Source organism: Neodiprion lecontei, chromosome 6, assembly GCF_021901455.1.
Source record: "Neodiprion lecontei isolate iyNeoLeco1 chromosome 6, iyNeoLeco1.1, whole genome shotgun sequence".
In the NCBI taxonomy this organism is placed as follows: Eukaryota; Metazoa; Arthropoda; class Insecta; order Hymenoptera; family Diprionidae; genus Neodiprion; species Neodiprion lecontei.
Window position 1 is genome coordinate 10,521,380 of NC_060265.1, and position 23,667 is coordinate 10,545,046.

Sequence of the window (23,667 nt, forward strand, 5' to 3'; positions counted from 1 at the left end):
CACTTCTACCCGTGACACGAGTGTCAAAGTACGTCCACATCCATCGATCGCAATTTCTCAGTCTGTTGACAAGTAGGTAGAATTTTCATCGAATTGGTGATACGATTACTTTTTACAATCGTGCGTCAGGTGCAGGAAATATCGAAAAGATTGTCGCGTGATGAAAAATTTTAAGAAGCCTTAAGAAAAAGTTGAGAATGAATTTATTATTTCCAAAAATTTTAAGCTCGAGATTCGTTCTGCATTTGTTGAATAAAATAGCTGACTCCTTATACCGCCGCGTAATTGAATCAGATTCAGAGAGAGCATATAAATTCTGTACGTAGTGAAATATTCAAACTCGCACGTGATCCCCAGGCGGAGACGAGATACGTTAATAGAGTCGTGCAAAAGTTCTCAAGAATCGTAACGAAGATTATTTCCCAGTCTGTATCGCGTTAAATAAGTGGAATGAAATCGGTCGAATAATTGTTGAAACAAATTGACCAAGCACCGAAGGACTCGCCGACAGCTTCTCCATTTCTCTGCGCGCCGGCGGTTTATATTAATCTTGAGATTTGGTATTAATTTCATTTCGGACAAATATTTAACGAGCTATTTTCGATGATTGCCGGAGCACGGAATATCGACGAAGATTTGCACATCCTGTTGTAATCTTGTAGAAATATTACGTTAGCGTAGTAATCGTCAGAATTTCCAGTGATTCGATTTCATTTCAGCTGCAAGAATACAGCGGGTGGCTATCGCTATTCTACCGTGTCGGCTAATATTTGATCACCGCTTAACGTTCCAGAAATTGCGAATGCGGGCAGAGGTAAGAAACGGTGTTTCGAGTTCAGAAAACAGATAACAATTGTCGTGAGATACGCGTGAAAATTACTATATTTTTCGTTCATAGGTTGCATTTGGGGTTTCAATTTTTGTTTCGGTAAGCATGATACTCGCATCGTGTTAGGGAAGTTTCACATCGAACCAGCCATCCCAATTTGGCATGTCATTTTCGCTGAATAAAAAATTTCGGAATTCCGTTATCTTTGGAATTAAAGATTGTTCGTCAACTCGATGCAGAAAACGCAAAATCCATACAAGGTGCATTTTCTACTCATTTGCATAGTTATACGTCCCAGCCGTTTTCTCTAAACCTCGTATACACGTGTATTCTGCATTTTCTGCACTGACTTGGAGTGAAAATGCGTGACAATTGGTGCAAAACATTGCTAATTTTTTAATTCAACGATGAAATCGTGCAAGTTTAGGTTAGCCTACAGCTTGACGTAAAATTCTCTGTAAGTGAACCGAATCCGATTCGTTATTTTCATTCACTAACGTATACCGCTCGAATTTTTTCAAAGTACAAACAAAATTTTTACCCCGGTTGAATCAAACATTTACCAACTTCAACTGAAATGAAATCCCGGGGGTTAAATATCTCGCAAAGAAATATTATACGCCCCCGATGTCCTCGGTCCAAATCAAAAGTCTCGTACGCTCGGTGAAAAACCCTGTACATAAAAAGCGGCCGGCTTCTCGCCCGGTCAGAGAGGTATTAAATAATTCTTCCTTTTTCACCTCCAAAATTACGATTCAATCGCATTATCCAGCCCTTTTTCCTCTTTCATTCATCCTTCTTTGGTCTCTTCATTCCTCGTTCCCTGCTTTTTCAATGCGGCGATATTCCGACTTTCCAACCGCTCCGCTAGGAGAACCTCTGACGTGGAAATATGCCGCTAAGATATGCGCTCCATGGTATAGCTGTAGCAGGGTCACAACCCGCTTAGAGCCTGTCTTGTTATTTCTTGTTTATGGATCTCAGGAGCGTTGAGATACATTGAGCTAGGATTCTGTTACTATTTATTTCACGCGAGCCAGAGACAGGAATTTACTACGTAGACTAGCGAAAAGGCTGTGGCACGTAGCAAGAAGCCTCGTGCTGACGTCGTAAGAACTTGAACGGAGCGGAAAAAAGGTAAAAACGAGGCGAAACCTGGGGCGAAATGAAACGAAATTTTTAAAAACGACGATGGGAGACCGAGGCCTCGTTAGGGAACAAATTAAGCAAACTAGATCGCGAACCTGCCGAGAGGGAAAGGGGAAGAGAGCGGAGAGGCTGGAGAGTTGGTCCAGTGGGAGGGTGAAAATCTCTCCTCGAAAAATTAATTATATTTTAAAAGTTGAAATTGAGTTGCCCTGGCGTTTGTTTTTCCTTCCCGTATAACCGTTCAAACCTTTCGCATCGTGGTTGGTTCCTTTTTTTTTTTTTTTTCGTTTTTATTTTTAATTCTATTTTTATTCTTTCCCGTAAACTTCCCTAACGAACGAGACCCTCGAACATTAAGCCTGCTGGACCGCTTCGATCTTCCTCTTTTATGTGTGTACAACAGATTACGAACAAGAAATAAAAGTACTCGAACAAATATCTGTAAATTTGAAATTCATCGGCGGGGGATTATTTATCGGATTTTCGTATACTTGCGACGTTATTCGACGAATTGTATCGCAGTTGTTTAATGAAATATCGCGCGAAGAATAAGGTAAAGACAATTGAAAAGATCCCTCCATTTTGCTCAGCCATCTTTCCAGGGTGCCACCCCCGCGCTTCGGGTCCCCTCTTCCTCGATAGTTAAAAGCGAGGGCGAAGGAGAGAACGGTAAGGGTTGCGAAAGTAAGGGCTTAAAAATCCAGTACCAACCCCTCGCTGCTCCGGGAGACGAGAAAGGGTCGGTTACGTCGGTGCTCGCTCGTCCATGGAGCCCCAAAAATCATTAAAACCAGCCGAACACCGAAACTCTCAGGATCTCAGACGGGGGCGACCAAATATCGCGGGAAAAGGGCAAAAGGGTGAGCCGTCCCGCCTCGCCCCCGCCCCCCGTCTTCGCGTCTGATTCAACTGTGAACCGATACCGATGCAAGCGAGTCGTTTCATTCGCTATTGGATTAGGTTTCGACGATCGATCGAGAGCGAGGAGAACCTCGGTGCTGATATCTTGAAGGCGTTATTTTCCGAAGGCGATGATCGACTCAACGTTTCGAAATTCCACTTTCTGTCTTATTTGCTTGCACTTTGCCGAATTGTTTGTTCACCGATTTTCCCCCGGAAATCCGAGAGGTAAGATATTTATCGGCAACGTAAATTAGTGCGCAACCAGTTCATGTTGCTCACTCACCGTTGAACCTTTCACCGTTACGTCGCGGTCGACGAGAATTGTTCCCGGGTAGAAACAACCTTTTGGTTACTCAAACTTGGCGCACTTTTGTTTGTTTTTTTTTTTTTTTTTTTTTGAGAAGTACATATCGAAACGAGGTATCGAGGCGGCAAAATTTCCACTCGACAGTTTCCCGTTCGACTATTTTTATTTCGTGGGCGCCTCGGTAAGGAAAAAGTGTACACGACGCCCGTGATGGTAAGACGACGATTTCGTAACCCAGAATATACAATGAACGCACTCTCAAATCAACTAGTAATATGAATACGTTTCCGAGACGTCAGAAACCAAAATTCGACATAGATACGGTTGTTGCAAAATTCTTTGACAATAATTGCATCGAAGAAAATCAGCGACAAGTCGTAATAAACTTCGATGAAAACCCACCCTAATTTTCCATCGCATCGTTATTAAATTCTATCTTCGTTTGCGGTACACAAAATATGTTATATACCGTCGACCGAGTAATTACAACCGCATAAAATAATCGTTGATTCCGAGAATAACCAGTCGAGCTCAAAGCACCCTACCGACCACTGGGGGGGAAGGAAATTTACAGACAGATAGGTAAATCTAGATGATTTTCATACAAAGAAAGAGAGCGAAGGGGGGGGGGGGGGCGGGGGAGGGGGAGGGGTAATCGGAGATAATAAATTTATCGGAAACACATGAAAGGAGTGAAACAGAGAACAGAGTAGAATAGCTGAATGCCTGGGTACGCGTGTAAACGTAGCGTAAATAAGTAAGTCTACGGTAGAAAACTACAGCCTTCCCTACTATTTTCTCATAAGTTATTTAACGTGAGAGAAGCACCACGTGTGTGGGATGCGTCGAAAGGGGCTAATGGAGGAGGGGGTGGGGGTGGGGGGGCGATAAGCGTCGGGGACCGGTGGCGGCCGGAAGAGTCCGAGAAAAATCGGGAAAGTGAAAAAATCTCGAGCCACCAGATGACGCGACATGTGGACAAACTTTGTTGCGTATAGAGACGCTCATGCATGCACGCTTGGGTCAGCGTTCGAGCCTGGCCTCGCCAGATATTCAAAGAAAAAAGTGAAACCCATTATTTTCAAATGAGAGTCTATGGCTGTGCGATTTAAGCTTCGCAGATGCCGTGGCAAGCCCCGTTTGTACGCCTCCTACGAAAGACTTTGCCGATACAGAATAGATGTGTATTGTAACTATAAGCGAATAAACGGGCAGCAAAATTAAAAGGCGAGGAGAAATGCTTGAATAAGCAATGCGCGTTTACGGTTTAGAGTCTGAAACGAGACTGCTTTTATGACAATACGAACTGACGCGGCAAACTTATTCACTTGGTAACATGTGAAAGCTTTCGCGCATCTTTTCTGTAATATGATGACTACTAGATCAAAAAAAAAGGAGGAAAAACGAGTTCTGTCATCGTTTGTAGTTTCCGTTTTCCTCGGTAATTACAGACGTAGAAACTTAACAGTCACAGAAACTTCACAAGGAAATCACTAAACCGAGTCGACAAGAAAGTCCGATCTGCTGTTACTAGCGTCCAAGATTCACGCCTATTGGCTTGGGTAAAATTTGTAACGTTCTTGTAACGATGAATTTTTCTTTCAGAGAACTCGTCAGCATTAATATATACTCGTATTTTTCAAACTTCAACTCTTTCGGTGTTATTCGAAATTTTTCTTGACTGTGAAATTTTCATTACGTCAGGTGACTTCAGTCTCGCCGTTATCATTCTCGTAATATTATCGTGACGCACTCTTATTTCGTTCGAAGGAGAAGAATTTATATTTTTTATTTTTTCTTCATACTCCATCTCCGACTTTCCTAATCTAACCGCCGTACTGTTTTCCCCCGGGGAATATAAATTTATCTAATCTAAATCGAGGTAGCTTCAATTTAAGATCCGACCGTGGCACCGGGGCTTCCCCTAGAGTTCTACACCCCCGCCTCTATATACCCATCCGACACCCGCTCCGCGTTGGCATTGGCGTTGCCTAAGACAGCAGTGAGGAGCCTTCAGACCGCAGAGTAAAGTATGGGACCATTCCTCACTCCGGCTCTCTCCCCGAAGTCTAATGAAACTTTGAAAAATCACCGAAATTAACCAAATTTAAATTATACTCAGAGCCAGTCAAAAGACAAAACGTTTCGCGAATTTTACCCCTCCATAACCGTAGATGCAAAATTACACCGTTAAATTCTTCCTAATCTCTCCTCGTTTTAGTTTTCTTCTTCTTCTTCCTTGGAACACGTCGATTAACCACCACGGGATTTTCATTCGTCGTCACTCTGTTCTTACTCTCGTAATTCTAGACATCTCCTTCACCGGATTTCTTTATCCTCCCGAACCAAGAGCGTGCGAGCGAACCGAATTACCGCGAGCGAAAAATTCAACTGGTCGTCGTCCGGGCCCAACGGGGACTGGCTCGATCGGGCCCCGAAAAATGACCACTGCCCGGAAGGAGCCAAGAACTGGACAAACCAGTTTGCCGTTTTCGATATTAGGGTCCCCCTCGAGCCGCCTGCCCGATGTCCAGTCAAAGGGCTTAACTTGAAATTGAATTGTATAGAAGTCCATTGCGCGGTACGCAGCGGAGCTCAGCTACACTTATGCATAACGATCATGTACGTCTGGAATTAATTCGGCCGTTGGTATCCGCGTGGATTTGAATTTGAGAAGCCTGGCGGGAACGGGGTTTCGAAACACGCGTCGTCTCGAAGAATCCGTCACTTTCAACAGGGTCTCGATCGCTTTTCGCGGTCGAAACGAGGCGAAAGCTTCGGCCTTTATTTGACCGTTCAACGCGGTTATGGCAGACGAACAAATATTAAACAAACAAAAACGGAATGGCAGGAGAAAAAAAAAATGGAAATGTGTCGTGTTAAACAGAGGCGGGAGTGTGTTTGATGATGCAAAAAGCATCTCAGTTGTCCCCGGTACAGCGTTGTAGCGGAGCGTAGCTCGTAAACAGCGGCAGTCTCTTGTTTTCTTATCTCCGCCCAACAATGGAGCCAAGAAACAAAAGACAAAAGACGGGCTATTTATTTCCGTCCATTGTTTCAAAGCCCGTTGGGAATCCTCCTCGCCGGCATTATCTCACCGAGAATACTGCATTCCGAAAAGTGGCGGAAAATTGAAACGAAAATTTGTAAGTGCAGAACGCGATATGGTTTTACGAAACACGGACATCGTATGATACGGAAGCGTGACGATTCTTTCGAAAATTTTCGAATACCCAAAGACGACCGATCGTCCGTAGAACCGGTATAAGGTGACGATCGATTTTCAATAATTACCTCCGAGTCCACTCGCCTCGAGTCGCCGAATCTCCGCCGCGGAACGAGATCTGTACAATTCGTGTGTTTTTTCTTCCCTCTTTACGTTCTATTTCATCTCGCTTTAATTAACAAACTAATTAAAATTTCGTAATTGCACTACGGCTCGGATCGACGGTGGTGGGAAAGTCTAGGGCGCCTCGGCATAGCGGCATGGAAACCCGGGCCAATTTTCCAGCAAGAAAATTCTGATTCTAATTTCATGCAAATGGCCGCTTGGTGGGGGCGGCCAAGGCTGGGTGGTGGGGCACTCCCCCTGCGGAGTCGGGCGAAAGGGGTAAGAAAAGCGGCAAAACAATGGAACGAAATTTAAATTATGGCCTTCAAAATGGCGCCCGTATGCAAAGCAGCACTTATCCTCGCAGAAAGGTATCGCGTTTTCGTCCTGTATACGCGCGTCGTACATGTACATATAATACACGTACACACGTGTGCGGGGCATAACTAGGCAAACACAATCCGCCCACCCTTCATCTCGCCCGATAATCGAATGCCCTATAATTTTTTTTGCCATCCCTCCGAAAGGGCGATCGATGCTTCGGAGTACGTATCGGTCGGTGCGATTTGTAACACATACACCTCGTACACCTCATCGGCATACGCGTGCCGTTGCCTCTGCGAGAAAACAAAAGATGACGAGATATACGCGATGCCCGCCTTGGGGAATACCTGAAGGGTATCTGAAATCTCAGATAAGACAGACTCTCGCCGTGCCGCGGTGTAAGACGGGATCACAATCGGGCTGAGTGTGTGCGTGGGCAACGCTCTCCCGCATACGGTTTGTTTTTCGGTCTTGTCAGCGAGAGGTTTCCTTCTTTTTTTACCCATCCGTTTTACACTGCTGCAGAAACAGTCTTGCGATTGTAGTTGTCTCGTTGGCATCGGGAGGCGGGGAGGTCTTCGCAAGGGGGTGGATTCATTTATCTTTCCCGTAGATCTGGCTTATATTTCACCGCCCTCCGAGGCAGATACTAAGACGAATGGTCTCCTTCTATCTATCTCTCTCTCTCTCTCTCTCTCTCTCTCTTTCGAGACCCAGACGTCAGAAAATCTCGAACAAATGTTAAACAAGGAAACCGGCGAGGGCGAGGAGGTCGAGATGCGCCGATTACTCGCATGTCGGGAAAGAGACGTAATGCCGTCTGCGCAACATGTACCAAGACTCGCGTACGTCGGTCGGACGAACGAATTTTGCTGCACGAGTGTGGGACTCTCGTATCGAAATTGTCGAGGTGTAGACGACCACGAGCCTGTTTTGAAGAACGGAAATAAAAATCGGGGTAGCGCATCCCTTCTGACAACTGACCCTCGCACGGCCACCGTTTGTGCTTTCGTTGGTGTGCGTGCGTAGAGCAGACGTGCCGAAATGCCGCCTGCCTGGTAAGCACAAAGTGACCACCTGGACACGTACGTGATGACCGGTCAAACTAGTCGGCGAATAAAAATTCCAACCAAAAATCCCGTATAGCGGTACGCCAAAAACCGGTTTTGTCACGGAAAGGGTTTACTGACCGTTTGCTGACCCTGAGGGTTGCCCAAAGGAGGGCTACGCGAGGGTAAGAAAGGGTCAGGTCGGGGAAGTCGGGGAAGTCGGGGACGTCGGTAAATTCTCACCGCTCGCACCGGTCATTTCACTCACGGCCACCGACGATGAGCATCTTTCCCGAGTTAACGGGGGGAGGGGGGTGAGAACTTACACGCCGAACAAGCGTCGCGCGTAATCCACCGAGGCGTCGGAAACTTCAACTGTAGTTAACGATGGATGCGTTATCGATAGGAATAACACGAACTCGCCGCTGCTGGTCGATCACCAACCGTGCTATTTTTCCGGAAGCACATCGAGGGATCTAAAAATAGGTGCGGAAAAAGCTGGATCAGAAACAATACACTAGCGCCGGGAACGATTACTCTACTTATGCAGATGCCAACGGCTTCGTAGGTATAATCATCGGGGTTTTTTTTTTTTCGTATAAATTTATAAAACGAAGAGGATATAATTTCGATACCGTGGGAACATTTACCACGTACTATCTAAGTGCAAAACCTGCAACGATATCAATTATTAAAAAAAGATAACGTTCGAGCAAATTTTTGCGGGAATTATACCTGTAGATTTTTTACAGTGAATACGTATAACGCATAACACTTGTAAATTATTGCCTTAGCTTTCACCTGCAAATAAACAAACAGCTTATCTCGCGATTTGCGTACTACTTGAGTATGAGGAGGAATCAGAAAATTACCAGACGCCGTCAAAATACTGCGTAGTGATTTGTATTTTCAGTACATGATATAATGAAGATGTGGTGGTTATTACGCGTCAGTCACGTAAGGTAAGTGTACCAGTTATTCACACGTTTAGACCCAATTATTGACCCTTTTATTTTCAAGAATTATAAAACGACGGCACAAATTATGAGTTTCTCGATGACTAAACCATGTGCTGAAGGGTCAGGCACTACAAATTTATGTTTTGGTAATTTTAGAACTAACAATGAGACAGATACAACCAAAAAAGGTCAATCATTGAGTCCGGGTCGATAACTGATACACTTACCTTACACTACAGCCTATAAGTCTTGTACCACATGGCAGAAGATCCTGTGAGAATCTTACCGGTAGTTCGAAGCTCGAGTCCAACATGCTAACATAACAAATCGCGCACAGCAAGAAGTGTCCTTTACCCGGTTTGTGTTGTCGTTCTTACGCGGATGCGTGTGACCGCGATTAGTATATTTTCATTTTTCAATCTATACTTTCGAGCTCTGTTGCTCACGTTCGCAATCAGTCAGGCTTCGGACACGGCACAGCGAGGTTCTCGCTTCGGTGTACACAATAGTGTTGACGTGTTCGAACTGTTCTCTACAGTCTTATCATCGTCAGTGAGGTGTTTTCGGTTAAGTGCGTGACGACCCACAAGCCGCGGCATTAACGTTCACGAATGACCAGCCTTTCGGACCTTCGATGACCTCTCTTCTGCGGGCATTTTTTATAATAAATCAGGTAACACCCGCAATACTTTGATTTGTCGAAACGGAACTAATGGACACCGTTAGTCAGTCATTAATTATATCTCGATGGAAATATTGTTTATGGCTCGTGCGGATATTGATCATAAATTTGACGAACCGCTCTGAGAAAGGAACGAAGTCAGCACACTAACCCCAATGACCTTCTCCTCCCTCTCGACTCTAATTCTTCCACGTTACCCGGCGTTTCACAATTCTGCACCTTACCGAGCGAAGAACGGAGTCCTGGAAGACCTGTTGTCACCGGTTCGAAAGAGGGTACGCATCGTGTCTGGCAGATAAGTGAGGAGCAGTAGGTGAAGGTCGAGTTTGAACGACGCCCGTTTTATCAATGACAATTTTTCTTTGACGGCAAGGTGGTTTCTCAGATCAAATGCCAACACGACGTTGCCGTACGTTGGGTGACTTTCTTAGCGGACTGATATTGTTACAACGTATACCTTACCTATATCTCCGGCTTACTTTCTACAAAGATTTAATCTCACCGCCATTTTCATTTATCCCAAAATACATCCAGCTTGGCGCCCGTGAGAAGACTGCGTTCAAATTGGTAACTCTAGAAGATTAAGATGAAAAACGACCCAAACGCCTGACGCCCCTCTACCCTCCTCCTCGGCAAACCCTCCTCTCACCCCTTTCTCCCCGACTCACCTTCCACCTTCCACCTTCCACCTTCTTCCACCCGTCCAACCAACCCCCAACGTGAGGCTATACGCTCCTGTTTTAATATTAATGGAAAGGCTGATGGGAAAGCTGAAAGGAAGGAAATTGAAGGAAAATAAAAGGATACTCTCCGCCTGGAAATTCCTTCGTAAAATTCCACCTTTGACAGGGTGCTCGGCGACATAATCGTACAACGCGATATTAACATTTTTCCTAACATTTCACCTTGCACGAATCGTGTCACATCGCATTCCTGTCACCTTTTCACTATTGCAGTACGCGTGACATTACATACCAACTTTCAGTCTCTCTTATTCGTTTTGTGAGCGATGAAACAGGCCAATCGGACGTAAAACTGCATTCCTTGTGTCGAGATAAACAATCCTCGAGAGTTGGATAGTGCATGTCGAAAATGGCGCCAGTATATCACAGCTGAAAATATCCGTCAGTCCGATGCGATTCCAAAAGGCAGCAATCCGAAGTGTTTTCGTTCAATTTAGGTGAAGCGGAGCTGTTTTCTTACCAGAAGTGTGCGTTGTAAATTTCAACAGTATTTGTTCACCGAATACTCATCTGTTTGGCGGAGCGATGCTGTCGGCGGCTGTGAAGAGGAAGCAGGGGGGGAGGAGGAGGGAGATGGTGGCGTTCAGGAGACAGAGACCAAGACGGGAGAAGAGAGAGGTGGCTCGGTTCCTATGGAAACCGGATGTGATTGATAACACGGTATATAATTAATTTTAAACGTGGAAACGTAATGAGTTACGTTTTAACGACCAACCCTGCGCGCGCTAAGGAAAGCCTGAGATGAATTTCTTTAAATAAATACCTAGCAGAAATGAACGTGTATACATATATATTTTATTGTACCTTGTTCAACTGCTCTGACTTCGGAAGGAGCGTTCGTATGTTGTTATACTATGCGTAGGTATATTCTTATACTCAGTCTGCTCAATCAACTCGAAACAAAACGTGTAAACTGTGATGACAATTTTTTTTTCTTTTGCAATATTGTCTTTTTTTTTATCTTTTCCATTGTTTTAGGTCAATATGGAGCGTGTTCAGGGATCGGCAACGTCGTGTGGACGAGAATGTCATCGGAAACGAAGAAGGAATAAACGGAGCTACTGATAAAGGTATTTAGATTGATAGTTTCTTACGTAGTTAGTGTAGATGATTAAATCGAAGAGCTTTCGAAGATTAAGGAATGTTTCTTTCACTGATTGTTACTCTGCTGCTTCAACAAAATGTGTCGCATCGACAGTGAAAATTCTAACAATATTGGACTCGCGACATGATCGACGTTCGTGTCCACGTCCGTTATGTCAGAGTTCCTGAGTGGTATTACACGAGTTATTCTAACGTTAATGTGTAATTTTTTTCGCGTGTTGTTGTCACTTATGATAAATTACAATCATGATACAGTTAAATAATCGCCGAGGGCTTCGTCATGGTTGAGTAACTTTAGCACGAATACGGACAAATGCAAGCTTGACAGCCAATTATTTGATCGATGGATCAGAACCTGGCGGAGTCAATCGATAATTTTCGCTAATTGATTTCGTTTATGAATTTAACTAGCTTGAGGATCTAAGAAACTTTCCTTTTCTTATCGGACGTAGCCATACCTTCCGCTTCGCTCTGTCAAGTTATTCCATGGTTCTCAGAATCGGTTCAAGTAATAATTATTTAACTAGAAGAATGTATTTTTCGATTGAAAATGTTTGAATGCAGAATCCGTAGGATTTTGAGAAGTTTTCTCGTCTAATTATCGTCTAATTGATGAAACTTTTTTTTCTATAGATAAAATATAAGATTAAAGAAATCATTAAGAAATTGAAAATAACCAAATATTTTGTGCGATGTGAGACTTGAGACACTTTAGGGTGGGATTGTATTTGATTATAAACAATGAGTGAACGCAGTATCTAAAAATTTTCACTTTGAACTTATTATAACCAATATAATGACGAGCTCGGATGATAATTACAACGTAACAATTGTAACGTCTAGTCTAATTGTATCAGTTAATATTTTATCAGTAGCCGTACAAACTTTTGAGAACGAAGAAGGAATTGAGTATAAAAACGCGGCGTCGAATGATATTATTTACTGATTTCATGAAATCATAGAACGAGGATCGTAAACAAACATGCAGCGACTTTTACAGAAAAATAAGACCTTTTTCTTTTTCTCTTTGTGAAGCAAATGCGTATCTTTGCATTTTTCTTCGTGCCCGTAATTTTCTCGACTCAACGGAGGTGTGGTTGAAAATAATTTTTGTACATATTGAATTTTTCTGTGGCTAAGAAGAATTATATATTTTCATTAAGTAGCAATTGACATCGTAATTATATACGTTTATTTGACATACTTTACGATCAAATTACCCCGAATATTTTAAACGTAATTTTCCAAGTGTCTTCTGCGAATCGATATGATGATACAGTGTCGAAATTTTAAACCGTCCGGAAAGATATTCTCTAAATGATTGCAGAAAAAAAATATCCATTATTCACACGAATCGATGTTCTGCGATACATCTCATTGATCAATAATCGAATGATACCGTCTCTGAAAATACGAAATGTACATCATTATTAATAATCGTGACCAAAACGATTCCGATCCTGATTCCGATTCCCGATTTTATATAATACATTCCTCGCACGCATTAGTCGGAATAAAGTTAAATATATAGAGACTTCATAAAGAGAACCTTGCGTCACAATATTTTTCGAACAAACTCGTTTAAGTTTCGGAGTCATGGTAACACAAAGATCAAACTTGTAGCACAAATTGTGGTCACTGATCACACGAAATTATTAGATGAAAAAAAAAAAGAACACGCCCCTTCAAAATAGTCAACTGCATGTAACTTTGGCACGATCAGTTATGGACAGTTTCAAGCTTGGTACAGTGATTGAAAAACCATAAGCGGATTGAAAGAAAAACTGCTCGTACACGCGTGTACCTGTACATTTACGATGTTGAACAGACTTAAGCTATCGGACCGCAGACAAGGTGGCTTGTGGAGAACTCCGTTCATACACGGGAACGTTTGAAGTATGTAGTCACTCGTGTGGCGAGAAGGTGAGAAGCTCTGGCAACGACAGAAGGCGCACTGAACAAATGCGAGGGTCGTCTTCAGTTGAAGGCGGACTCTCGGGGACGAAAGACGACTTTGAGACGACTCGACATACTTTTGCTAATTTTCGTGCATAACTTCGACTTTTTCGATACATTGATTAAAATTGATTCCAATATCATAACAAGGTATAAAGATGTTTCGAGAATGGAGCTGCCAATCATATAACAACTTGTAGAACATTTTTTTGACGTGGCAGTTGCAGCTGCGGTTACACTGCAGTGAAATATATACGAGTCTTATTATTTCAAAAGAAATTGTGACGCAAGGGGGTTTTTGAAAAATCCACTTTGCCTCGAAAATTTAGAACATTCCTTGCTTTCTTATTGGTACAAGAAAAATGGCGACAACGTTACTTTACAAAGTTAAGTAAAGTAAAGACCAAATCTTGCGGAACGTTGAAACGAACGAATGAAAAACGAACCAACGTAAACGTGATTCATGAGTTTTCGAGCCGTTCGCGGTCATCGAAGCTTGCACGATATTTTCCCCCAGCCGATCCCTCTCACTGAAAATTGATATATGAGGTCAAGTCGCAGCGGAATAGGATATTTAAAGCGTCGACCGTCGTAGTCGTAGAACGAAGAAGAGCCAGCTGACCGCGTCTCGGAACCCCGCGAGAATTCCTAGGGCTCTGGTTCCCTGCGGAGGGCCTTGCTCACGGCGTCCTCCCTCCGACAGAGAGAGGAGCTTTGTCGTTTTGCGTCGGTAGTGCCCCACGCGCGGCGGGCATGCTGGGCGTCTTGGAGCGGGCGTCTCCTGGACGACGCCTCGGATCAATACCGACGCCCAGCGTCTCATTGGCCCCTTCTCTTAGGTGCCGTGGAAAATCGCCCCGGAGATGACGGGAGGGGGTGGGCTCGCCGCTGGTCCGACCTTCCTTTTCTCGGCAACGGCTCGGCTTTTCCGCCGCATTTTTTTTTTCATCCCACCCCGATATTTCCCCCCTTGTTCTTAATTTTTTTAGGAAAAAAAATATCGTTTTTTTTTTCTCAAGGTTTTTTTTTCCTTCTTTATTTCTTTCTTTTTCTTCTATTGACAAGTTGCAGATCTGACGCTCATGACGAAAAAAAAGTTTTACCAAGTAATTCAATTCCAAAGTCCCCGTCTCTTTCTCTTTTCATACCGATCACACTAATCTGCAATACTTGAAATAGTTTCAATTGAAATTATACTGCCAACTTTTTTGACCATCGGTCAAATATTCCCCGACATTCTGTTACTCCTGACACGTGTCACGTGCGGTTCTTCACCTTGTCTCTCGCTGAAAAAAATTACAGACTAGAAGATAAAAATGTCAGGTTAAATATAGCAGGGTTCGTCGGCAAGGGTGAACTTTTTCCTACACGAGGCACAATAAGAAGACAGCTCTCCGACCCTTATTTTTTGTCCTCATCGCGTCGCGTACCTTCGGTGCAGTGTATTTTATTTACACGTCGACATTTCTGTTCCTTTTTTTTTTTTCGAATCTTTTCCAAAGTCCCGACTTTTTTTTCATCCCTTTTCTTTTGACTCTTTTTTTTCTGTCCTCTCTTTTTGTACAAAGCACGGGACGGCGGGCACATTATTAGCTTAATAACTCTGCGGGACCTTTTTTAATCCGGGTGGAAGACTTTAATTAAAAAATAAACAACTGGGCGAGCAGTAAACGTGTAAGAGATTTAAAGAGCCCTCTCGAGTCTCGCTGGAGAGCTCGACCGAGGGAGAAGAAAATTTGCATTTTATACGTGATTTTGGAAATTCCAATCAAGACGGCCCTGCCGCAGGTCGTCTGTTCTGTCCCTTGGTACCTACAGTTGAGTAACCCATCGAATCTTCGTCCCTACGCCCACGTTCTCTTTTGCACCTCAGTTTGTAGAACGTCCAGTGCGTAAAATGGAAAATATAATGAGTCGACAAGTATACAATATAGAGAAAAATTTGTTTCCTTTCGACTCTGCACCGAGGGAAAAAAGTCATTGACTCAATTAAATGTATGGTTACGGTCGGCGAGGTGAATATTTATTTGGTTCAACTAAAGATCTATTGGTCTGAAAAAGTTTAGTTGAAATCAACTAAACATTTTGTTAGAACAACAAAACTTGAGTTAAACCAAATTAATATTCACTTCACCACCCGTGATCACGCATTTAGTTGATTTAATGATTTTTCCCTCCCAGTTTGAATGTCAGCGGAGCTGTATATTTGTAATAATGGCTATTCGCAGATATGTAAAATAGATCAGGAAAAACCGGTTTCAATTGGTTATTCTTTCTATCCACGGACATCAATTTCAATCTTCCTTAAATTCGTTTCTCATTTTCATTTCAATTCCGTCAAGTATATCGCCAGGTAATAAACAGAGAAATTACCGGCTGCTCGCTTGTGCAAAGATACTCGTGCAATATATTTGTATAAATAAAAATTGAGAAGCGTCCAACGACAATCCCACCCTCATCGCTCGGCTCTCGGTAAGGTCCAGATTCTCCCTTATTTTTGAGGGGTAAAAGGTCGCGGTACGTTTGCCCAGGGGTAAGAACAGAACGGGTTAGAAGGGGCTAGCCCCGGGTTGGCGGGGGGTGGCCAGCCTTAAGCGAAAGAGGGGCGAGGCGGAGTGGCTCGGCTAAAAGTGGGGTAAAATAGGCCGCTTGGTGGGGTGACACTTAGACGCGAAAGTCTCGGGTCGAGTTTCGGGGTTGGGGCTGCGGCACGAGGGGCGTCCGATCGGTGGCAGCCACCCTTCGCCGTCTGGGGAAAAAAAGAATTTAAGGCCTCGCATTTTCCCCACACCCGTCATTTTTTTCTTCCCCAACAGTCACCTTTTTTCTTCATCGTACATACACGTCTAGTTATGAGCAAAAAAGTCGGCCAAAAAAACCTCACCTCGGGGCGCAAAGTGCCGCTGCATACCGTGCGGTCACAGACTGACACGTACCCCTTGTTTTGACACCTCGCCTCTTTTTATCCGATATCCAAGTCCCTACCCTCATTCGCCCCTTCCTCATCGATGTTTTTTTACTCCTTCATTTTTTCTAATCCACTTTCTTTCCCCATTTTTTCTACCTCGTAATTACGTAGTTTCTTTTTCCCCACCTCCAGCCCATCTTTTTTTACTATCCGACAATTGTATTCGCAGCGTTGCATGGATGCTGACTTATGCACCGTAATAATCTCTGCAACATCATGCAAAGTAATTTCAACACCATCGGCGAGGAATTATTGTCTCGATAAAAAATAGCAATTCAAACGACAACGCATCGACACGCTGCAGGTATTTTTGAACGGATATATTTTGGCCGCGTTTCCTCCCCGCGTAGCACGGAACCGAACCCCGTTCCCGACTTACCCTGGAGCCGGCAGTTCGATGCTGGCATCTGCAGGCGCCCTACATTCGTCGGTATCTTACTGGCCGACCGAGCCTGGTCGAAGCCTCCGCACTTTCGCGCGTCCTTCTCGCCGCGTATTCAAACCGTGCATGCACACAAGTTGGCTTGATTTCTTCACGATCGCTTTCCAATACACCAATTACCGTTTTTTCGTCCATAAATCAATCCGTTCAAGCTAATGCCTTGCCGTATCTCGTACGATTTCTTCCGCGTTTGCGCCACCTAACGTCAGCTCTCATTTTTTCTTCCCCATCAATGATATGTAACTTCTCTTCAGCTACCGGTACGCTGACTCGATTTAGAAACACGTATACGGCTGCAGATTTGTCATTGTGAAAAAAAATTTCATCTCGATCCTAAGATACGACGATTTTCTTCAGTATTTATCGTCTCGGGACGGAGTTGCTTTTTTACTTTCAATCGCTGATGCCATCTGCCGGTACACCGGCGCACCATTGATCAATTTTGCAAGTGTTAGTGTTTTGCCTCCCTCCTCCTCACCCCATCATCGAAGATTTGCACTCTGTTATACGCAGAGTGGCATGATGCAAAAATCGATCTCGCGTACCGGCCGGCTAGGATATTTTTTTTTTTTTCAAACAAACTCTTTCTTACAGGGTAACAGGGTTGCGGAAACTTGTCGAGAGGATAAATCGAAGGGGTTGGCTGATCGCGATTTTCACCCTTTGCGGTACGGCCGCGATCTCCGACGCGATTCGGTTTCAAAACGGTATGTGCCAGGGGAGGCCTAAATTCTATCAAGGAATTCTTTGTCTGCGGTTCTCTCTCCCTCTGTCTCTCTCGGTTCTTTAACATCCGAACTGGTATACAACCGGCATCGTCGTTGTGTGCGGCTATTCTCATCAAGGCCGGCTGTGTCCCCGCTTACTCTCTACCCCCTTGACCGTAGTTCGCTCGTTCCTCGCCCCCCTGATGCTGCAGGGTGACGGCAATCTTTTGCTGCACAAGGTCCCATGCTTCGCTGAAAGCCTCCGTACGATACGCATTTTTTATCTCGGGGCATGCGACGAAATGCCTTGAAAAATATCGTCGATCGGGTCACGCAAGAGACAAAGTCGACGAAGAGGTGCAGGTGAGGATGAATTGGTCTGACTGGATTCGAATATCCCTTAGAAAACGGAAGTGGAAGATAAAAATGAGTTTAAAAAAAAAAAGAAAAAAAAAAGAAACTAGTCGATGGTCGATCCGCTTCGACGATTGCATAAATCCGTGGTATTTTGCCAAAGCCTAGGTCTTGCCAATTTTAGATTTTTTAAGCCTTGCCATTTTATTTCACTCTAGGTACGTATATTTTATTTTTAGATGTTCTAGAAAACGACTGCTAACCCGCATCGTTCCTCTATTTTTCCGGCATCGCTGTTCAAGACGTTTATATGCACTTGGCACGTTCTCCAGGATTTCGCGCCATGCACTTTTGTCGAATTAAGGCCGCACGGAAAAAATTGAGAACTCAATCACGGCTGTATTCGGTTTGCCGCAATCGAGTTTTGTCTCCAAGTGCGATCACATGCCGCAAGCTGTGATTTTACAAATTGAGGAACGCGTCATCTCGTCACACAAATTTCTTTAACGAGAATTTATATCATTCACGCGTGATACCGATTACTTTGAAGTTTGGTTGTCAATTCTTCTCCCACGTGAGCTTTTAGGTGTTGCATAAATATTATCGGGAATGTGACGAAAAGGATTTAGAACGGAGTACGGAGGATACAAGTGAAAAAAGGAACCTAGCCAAATTTAAGATCTCGTTAAACGAAAACTTATATAACTGTACCGAAAACATTGCACCGACTACTTTTGTGTCTGGATAAAAATAGTGTTTTGAAAAAGATCCAAAAACTAAATGTCACATAAGGAGTGGAATGTGTGGGTTTTTTTTTTAAATGACTTTTAATTTTTTATTTCAACTCTACACTGTGCAATATCCGAATCATTACCATGATTATCGATTCAATTTACGGCCACCAACCGGAAGTTGATTTGTTCCACATGTGATTCCTAATATGGCGAAAGAAAAGGACAACATCAGTAATCTGAAATTATAGAAATTCGACAGTTCTTATTATACTGTTGATATATTTTGCGAGACTTTTTTTCGCTTCATTCCGTTATTCCATCAATTTCCTCAATTCATAAAAACTTCAGGCAAAAATTCGGATGTCCTACGTGATCGGGTATAATATAAACATGTGCGCACCTCGGAAATCTAAATGACGTAAAATAAAGTGGAATTTAAAAGTGCACGAGCGAGAAGTAAAGAACACATCTGATATCTTTCCGCTTGACCTGAACCTTGCAGCGAGATCCTGTAGCCTAGGGCAACAAAAGCTCTAGATACCTACTTAGCAGTTGATTCGCGACTCCCACTCACAAGAACGAGAGTTACGAGTGGCTGGTAAACTTGCTGTTAAGATAGTCGAGGGAACGAACCGTGTGCGATTCACCACTCGAAGCTGTGCCGTGATGAGCGGATTTAAAACGTTCACTTGAAAGTCTTCGCCCTTTCCTAACGTTCCGTTTGTTGCTTAGGCGATATAATCGAAAAAAAAATTTCCTTTACTTGCTCTCGAAATGGTTTCGTTCTCATTACTTTCGCCGTTAATGATTCTGGACAATTTCATCGCGCGAAAAATCCCTGCTCCGAGTTGCAATCTTGCGTGTATCAGTGGTTAGTTTGTCGATCATTACTAAATCCACGCCATAATTAAAGCGTACACATCAACGCTTCGCATAACCAAACGCAAGCGCGTTCAATCACACCCCGTGCGACAGCGGGGGTGGATATCGTGCACGGTTCAGCGAGAGGCAAATGAGCGGGAAAAGAATTGCTATCCCTCTCTAATTTTTGTTTTTTCAACGTTGAAAACTCGTCTACGTGTTCAAATTTCAATGCAGCTGACATTGTTCACAAACCACGAGTACAAAGTTCACGCTATATCCAATTGCGAATGGTCAATTTATTTTTACCAATAATCACATCAGCGGTGACCGATCGATGATTAATACCTGCGGAAAAGAGAGCAGCTGGAGAAAATCAAAGCTCACTAATTATATGAAACTCGTTTCAATATTTTATACATCGCTGATTGACGCTCGGTAGACGGTTTTTTATTCACTCTGTCGAACTGGGGTAACAAAGGATTTCATCGAGCTCTCAAACTTTTAAATAATTGATGTATGAAATGAGAATAATACACGATTATTTTGATATGATTTCTTATCTGAATACGTCCAACATCGCGCGGTACATAGAAAGCAATTTCTTTATCGAATACATCTTCGGATAATTCAAACAAAAGTTCAGAAAAAATGAATACCTAAACAAGGAGCTTGTCTACAATAACTAGTAGAATTGTTTTCAGAATGCTCATTTAAGGGACGTCATGAGTTTTGAAAAGTTATTAAAATACGACAACAAATATGGTAAATTTGATTCGGTAATTTGATGACAGTAAAAAACGATTGTGTTTAAATTGACCAAAATTAGCCGATATATACATCGACACTGAATCGACATCAAATATAGTCTACAAAATTCCGAAACGATATCTTTTTCACATTGTACGACTGTTAAAAATAAATAGAAGCTATAACTCTGGCTTTAAATCCTGCCTGTTGTGTTTGCATTTCTGGCGATGAGAAAAAAAAGAAAAAATGGAAAAAAATTGGAAAAAAAAACCGAGCATTCTTTGATGTATGCGAAACGATCCGGTGGATGTGGATAAATTGTAAAAAATGTTTCCCTCTGGACGTTGCAGCGGGCGTTTCGGATAGAAAAAGAGACGAACTCCGTTCCTCTTCCACCCTCCTCTCGGCGATCCCTTCGTCTCGTTTCCACCCGCGCAGCAGCATCCCCCTCATTCCACCCGTGGATTTTTTTCCCTCTCTCGTGCCACCGCCGGCGGTAGCAACAGCAGCAGCAGCAGCAGCAGCCCTCGGGGTGATTTTTATAATCTGCTACTTGTTGCGCCGACGGTGTCGAGAGCCTTCGCGGTGCGTGCGTACTGGAAAAACCGGAAAATAGAGGAAAATAAAACAGCAGCTCTGCCGGCTAAAGAGTAAAATGAACAAGTAAAAAAACACCACGGGACCTTTCATCCCCTTCCCGGTATATCCGCCTCTCTACAGCCTGCAGCTGCTCCGCACCTACACGCGTTTGTATAAATCCATCAGGAAAAATCACCGCAGAATCAACCGTCTGTCGGAGGATATTTTATAATTATTAACAATTGTTAGACCGAGCGCCGATAAATCGTATCGGCTATTCGTTCACGCCTGAGATATGCCGATCGATTGTGTCAACTGATATTTAGTTAGCCCGAGTGACGGAATAATCGATTTAACTGGAACCCGCGTTTCGGGGTAACTAATTCGGTTTAATCAATCACCGGAACTAACGAGTTACGACCTGTGCTAGTTTTTCAAATGAATGTTTCAATATTGCGGATTGAAAATTTTATCACGCGTGTGAAGTACTGCAAAAACAAACGTTAGTCGACTTACAGTTGTCTGATTTATTGAAATTACATATGTTTCGATTCCATTTTGTTACAAGGAAGGATGCGTTTACTCACAATTTACGAGATAACCAGTTATCTTGTTGGTATGAGAAAAATACAGGGCATTTAAATTAAACGAATTCATTACGAGCTGTCAATAAAATATTCAATCAATTTTACGTTCTTGCAATATACACTTTGCTCCAATATATTTTGACTGCTTGGCAAATATCTCTTTCCGTGAAACAAAATTTCTTTTCGTTCCGCTAAATCGATTTTTTTTTTTTTCAGCAAAACACTTTTTCGCTAGCAATTCGACCAAGTAATTCGTAATTCAGTATAGTTAGAAAAAAAGACTCCTTAAGGTCGAATAGGCTCGGTTGAAAGTTTCATTAAATCAAATAAATTGAAATGATCTATCATTCTTGTAAAGCTATGATACGGTTTTCCTCGCTGTGTATCTATATATAATTGACACAGTGAGGTCATGCAGTAAATGGTTAAGTACATAGCGGTTTATACATCGCGTTTACTAACTATAAAAGAATGCGTTTCACATGTACAAACAGAGCGGAAGTCCACGTGCACATGCCCGAGAAACGTACGGACGTATGCGAGTGATTAATCGACAGCGTACGCCTTTTGACGGAAGTTGCACGCTTCAAACCACGCCGATTATGATAAAATAATTATGCCGGAGCCGTGCATAATATTATTTAAGGAAGAGGGGTAAAGAAATATAATATTATTACACGGGCAGGGAAAAATGCTGAATAATCTAACGTGCCGCAAGGAAATGCAGGAATTACGGGATTTTTTCTTCTTTCATATCCTTTGTCAAGAGTGCAGATAATTCCGCGTGCTGATTTTTCACCGAGAAAATATTCAGTTCGCGAATCACCTGCACCCGGGATACATTACCCAGCTGTTGTACCTTCGTCTTTGCATATAACGTTGCCTTGGCGCAACGGTTATACTTCCCGAATGAAAGCCTATTTATTTGGATCGACAAAAGGTATCGGTAATAAGCGCAAACGAAGGTTCAAGTTTTCCAACCATCATTTTTTAGTCTCTAACTTTCTAGGAATTGACAAGACGGGACTTTCTTTGTTGCAAAAATTACTTCGTTGGCGTAAGGTTTTAAATTTTTTTGTTAGTCCAGGTTCAACATCATGGAGTTAAAGACTGTATTAATTTTGAATGAGAAGAGCCTCCGTCGTACGATGGCAAGACATTTGTACGAACATATTTCAGCGCTCCAGGTACAATGCAAGAAAAAAATGCAGGTTTTTAGACGAAGTTTTGTGAAAAGTGATGAAATCGATATTTCGATCCTCCCTCCAGAAACTTGAAGGCTCTAAAAATGAATATCGAGTTGTACACAGATTCGTTTTGCCGATAAATGGAAACGCTTCTTTTCACGTCGACAAATATATACCCACTGTCATCGAGCCGAAACTTTGAACGTCAACCGATTCGGATCTCGCTTTTTTTTGATTTATCAAAGTCAACCGATTATACCCAAAGTATAACGTCCGAGCAGATGTCGTTGCGTTAAGTGCGAACGCTTGTGAGAGAGTCGGCGAGTTGCGCGCTGGCTGTACGGTCTCGTAAAATAAAAGTACGTATGTAGGAAAAATAGAAGGGAATAGCGGGGCGGCTTGAGGGGAGGGAAAAATAAAATAGGAAGTTCATTTCTTACCGCAGGCGTTGCAGTCGGCAACCACGCGGCACCTACAACTGCGGCCGAAAGTTTAAAATAGAATATCTTACAACGAACTTTCATCGTTCGTTAAAAAATTAGACCAAAGGCGTAGGGAGCGAGGAGCGTTAACCAAGATCGACCGAGTTTCCCGCGATTTCTCGTCGGAACCGTGTAACCCCCGTATCGCCAATTGTCTAGGATCTCGACGCCAATGACCTACGTCACTGGTTCAAACATTAGACGTCGGTGAGGCGCATGCGCGAAACTCGCGATTCGCTCTGTTCCCCTCCCGTCGCCAAGGTGCACTCTATGCTGCGTGCACCGCATTAGATGCATTTCTAAGTCGGCTCGTAATAAATCGCATAAATATTATATACTGATTTTCGTGTTTCGCGAGCGTCGGTTTTCGTCGGGAATCGTTGGTTTCTTTTTTTTTTTTTTTTTAGTTTTTTTCATGCTCACGTTGCATTTTCACCCGTTTTTTTTTGTTTTTACTCTCCTCTTTCGCATCGCTCTTGTACGCCTATCATCGACCAATGTGAAACTCGTCGATCGTTTGTTGACCCAGCAACGCCTCGTGTGATATACCGAAACGAACATACGTTTCGTATTTGTCTTTAGTTTTATTCCGTACGTAATCGCTCGATTATTTGTTGTTTTCGTCGATAAATCTTGGTTATCCCTTACACTTCCATCGATACAAGGAACTTCGATGAAGT

The 23,667-nt window shown here is 43.1% G+C and overlaps 1 long non-coding RNA gene across 1 annotated transcript; it reads right to left on the bottom strand.

The window, feature by feature from the left end:
- Positions 1-18,657: 18,657 nt before the first annotated feature.
- Positions 18,658-22,982, bottom strand: LOC124295103. Its single transcript, XR_006905006.1, has 3 exons — positions 22,946-22,982; positions 20,533-20,748; positions 18,658-18,777 (listed from the first exon to the last, which is right to left on the bottom strand). It is a non-coding gene; the product is annotated as an uncharacterized LOC124295103 (long non-coding RNA).
- Positions 22,983-23,667: the final 685 nt, after the last annotated feature.